Source organism: Centroberyx gerrardi, chromosome 15, assembly GCF_048128805.1.
Source record: "Centroberyx gerrardi isolate f3 chromosome 15, fCenGer3.hap1.cur.20231027, whole genome shotgun sequence".
Classification (NCBI taxonomy): domain Eukaryota; kingdom Metazoa; phylum Chordata; class Actinopteri; order Beryciformes; family Berycidae; genus Centroberyx; species Centroberyx gerrardi.
In genome coordinates this window covers 801050-804836 of record NC_136011.1, presented here as the reverse complement: position 1 = coordinate 804836, position 3787 = coordinate 801050, and positions in this window count along the sequence as shown.

Genomic DNA, 3787 nt, shown 5'->3' with positions numbered 1-3787 from the left:
TGGTAAAACTGGATTACCAACTGTTATTGTTGGTAACTGTTATTTGATTGTGCTTGTATTATTACTGTAGCGCTTCCATGGTCTTTTCGAATGCACTAGTTACTAGGGCTGTACCGAATAGCTCGAAGCTTCGAAGCTTCATTCATAACGCTGACATTCGAATTTTAAATCAACATTTGAATGCTGCGCACTGCGCAACTTTTTTTTTTTTGCACGTCTATTCATTCTGCAACATCAACCAATGATGTATACCCTATTTCTGCGCAGTTGCAGATAAAGATTAGGCTACACTAATATTATAGTATTATACTATTATAGTAAATTACTTAAGTCGTTACAAAAAAAAAAAAAGATCATATGTATCTGCATTCGCTTGGCGCTCGGCGCTCCTACCAGACCATGTCAACAAGCTGATATTCCTGGCCCACAGTTAGCAAGTCCTAGACCACTGGCAACAGTAGCCTCTCTTTTGGTAAGCTAAGCTATGGTAAGCTAGGCTACAGTAGTTTTGTTTGTGACATTGTTTATTGTTACCTAGGTTACAGCCCCCCCCATCCTGTGCACGAGTGAGTGTCGGTCACACCGAACTTCTAGTCACCGGACTGTTCAGACTTTAATTTGAAATGTTCTGATTTTGTGTCAAAGTCAAGGATCTTTGGCTATTCCTATATATTAATATCTTCTGGCTGAAATTCCACTTTTCCTGATGTTTCCACATATTCTCTTTGTTTTGTTGGGTGCGTATGCCGTAAATCTACATATGGGTACCTGACTATTAAGACAGACTTGAAAGATTGTGAATATATCTTTTGTTTTAACATATTTGGTTTAAGTCAGCTTGCAAAAGTCATTTTCATTGTTTATTGCCATTTCTGTTGTAGCATAATGTTGCTATAAGCCTGAGGGCGCGATTATTATTTCATCATTATTTTATGCCCTTATTGGATTAGCCTACATGTATTTATGTTGACGAAACTGACGAGTTATATTCATTAAAGAAAGTTGATTTAATAAAAAAAAAGACTAACTCATATTTAATCCGATTAATCACTTTATTCAAATTGAGGATTTTGTTCGAGGATTTTTTTAAATTTTTTTTATGATGATGTCATAAAATATGACGGCAGACATTCGAAGCTTCATTCGAAAACCTCAATAGAAGCTTCGAATGTAAAAAAATGACATTCGGTACAGCCCTACTAGTTACATAATCTGGTATATTATAATTGTAAATACATTTTGTAGTTGGTATTAAAAAAAAAGAAAAAAACAAAACGCTGTATTAATACTATAAGAACCACTATACTATAATGCTAAGTATTGTTAGAGCCCCATTTTTTGTTGCCAACAGTAGTATTTGGCTATTATTTTTAATGGAATTATTATGTGGAAATTTATGTTGGAAATATGAATGAATATGTTGACAAAATTAATGATGCTTACTGTTATATTATTGCTTGTAGTTTACTCATTGCTTTAGAGCAGGGGTCTCAAACTCAATTTACCTGGGGGCCGCTGGAGGCAGAGTCTGGGTGAGGCTGGGCCGCATCAGGTATTCCACAAGATAAGCTTTGTTAAAAAAAATCCAATCTTCTCAAATGTCTTTATTTTTATTTTTTAACACAAAATAAGATTTAAACGTCTTTATTAACAGTTCTTTAACCTCAGTGGGTTCTTCTGAATATGAATTGTCCTGAACATGAATGGAACATTGAAGAACATGAACTGTTCTTCTGAACATGGCTTTTCCGCTTTTTGAACGTCATTTCCGCTTCTTTTTCCTGTGACAGCAGCACGGCGGTCGGCGGATAATAGCCCGGTAGCAGTCTCCTTTGTTTTTGCGCTCGATGTTCATGTCTTTCATGATGACATGAACACCATGGCATTTGTAGATGGTAGAAAGTACCGGGATAGCGAGCGCAAAAAGGCGACTGCTCCCGGAGTGTTATCCGCCATGCTGTTACAGGAAAAAGAAGCGGAAATTACACCGTGCTGTTGTTGTTGTTGTAAACGTAGTCATAGAAACAAAAAAAACAAATGACATCATATAGAAATATATGTAGTGTTCATCGTGTGAGGCAATGCAAATAGCGCGATGCAAATAAAAAATAATGACCCACAAATAACGGTGCGACCCTATAATTGGTCCGGGTTACCGGGGACTGTTATCGCCGACGGACAGGTGTCGCTATGTGACTGCAGACTACATTAGGCTACATTGAGTTCCTTACTTTTCTTTTATCCCGCCGCGTACGCATCACTTTGATTTATTTTGTCAGAGAGAGACATATATACGTATAATGTCCCGCTGGGCAGCAACTTAAAAAACTTTTTTTTGGAAGTGTTGTGAACGCAGCGCGCTGGGACGAATGTCCGCGTGTGCCCAATAGAAATGAGGCAGCCAGCCAGGCACGGAAGAAAACTCTCCATGGCAACGCTGCTGTAACTTTCACTCATTGAGAAATGTTTCTCTGCTTGCATCAAGCCCGGTCGATGTCCCACCCCCGAGAGCCATATACCCCACCGTGATTGGTAGGTTCGTTCAGCTCCGCACACAATACTGTAAAGTGCCATCCATATAAAACTCGCGGGCCGCACTAACATTAAACTTTCATATTAAGGTGGGGGCCACAAAATATCGTCTCGCGGGCCGCAATTGGCCCGCGGGCCGCGAGTTTGAGACCCATGCTTTAGAGTGATGGTAACCCAAAACAATCATGTAGCTGAAACGGATGGGATGTGAGCATGCGCAGTAGTAGCCTATGTTCACTTAGTTCTTGCAAGCACTCACTTTGGTGCCTTAAGGGGAGAAAGCCGTTACATTGCGACCAGTTGGCTGACCAAGTCTGTGCATTGAATAATGAGGTAAGTTAAAAAGCAACCATAATTGTGTGTGACTTTGTGTTGATTTCCGGTTCTTATGTTAACTAGCTAGTTAGTTAGCTAGCATCATGTCAGGGCATGTTTCATTGGAATCTCACTGTTTGAGCAAGAGAAAGCTCACTTGCGCTGACAAATTGATGGGGAAATGTAAGCATCAAAGCAGCATTTAACCCCATTAACCGCACTGGAGTCTCTTGAATTATGGCTCATTATCTTGCTTGCTAGTCAGGCTAGCTAACTAGCAAACCGTCACGTGCGTATCATATTCTACTGTCAGAAATTGTCCGGGCATGTTTAGGCAGGAGGTGGAAATTAATTTGATGGCTAATATATATATTTAACACTGCCAATATTGTTAGCTAGCTTCTTTGCCTGTGTTAACTGCCCACAAGGCATGACATGATATTCAGGATTTGCAAGATAACTAGCAAACAATTAGGCTATTTGCTATCCTAATCTGACGTCCTCCTACGATTTGTTTTATCATTCATGTTGTAATTTTCAGAGTTCTAGGTGCATTTTTTTTCTTTGGTATTAATATGATAATCTAAATTGGCTAAGTAAGGCTGTTTTGTGTGCCACCTTCTCAATAGGAAAATCCAGAATCAAATATAGATATTTATATATGTACACTTACATTCTTATGAAAACATAATTAAATGGACATAGTATTTTGCTCACAAATCACAGATTTATTCCTTTATTTTTTTGTTCAATTTTTTTTCATATTAATGTAAGTGTATTTATATAACTATAGTTGATGCAGGATTTTCCTGTTTGAGACTGTAGCACACAGGATTTTCCTGTTTGAGAGGGTGGCCCCACAGTTTTGAACTCTTAGTTTTAGTTATAATAGACAGGAGGCTTGTACAAAATTTATTAAGCCTTACAGGTATACTCCTGT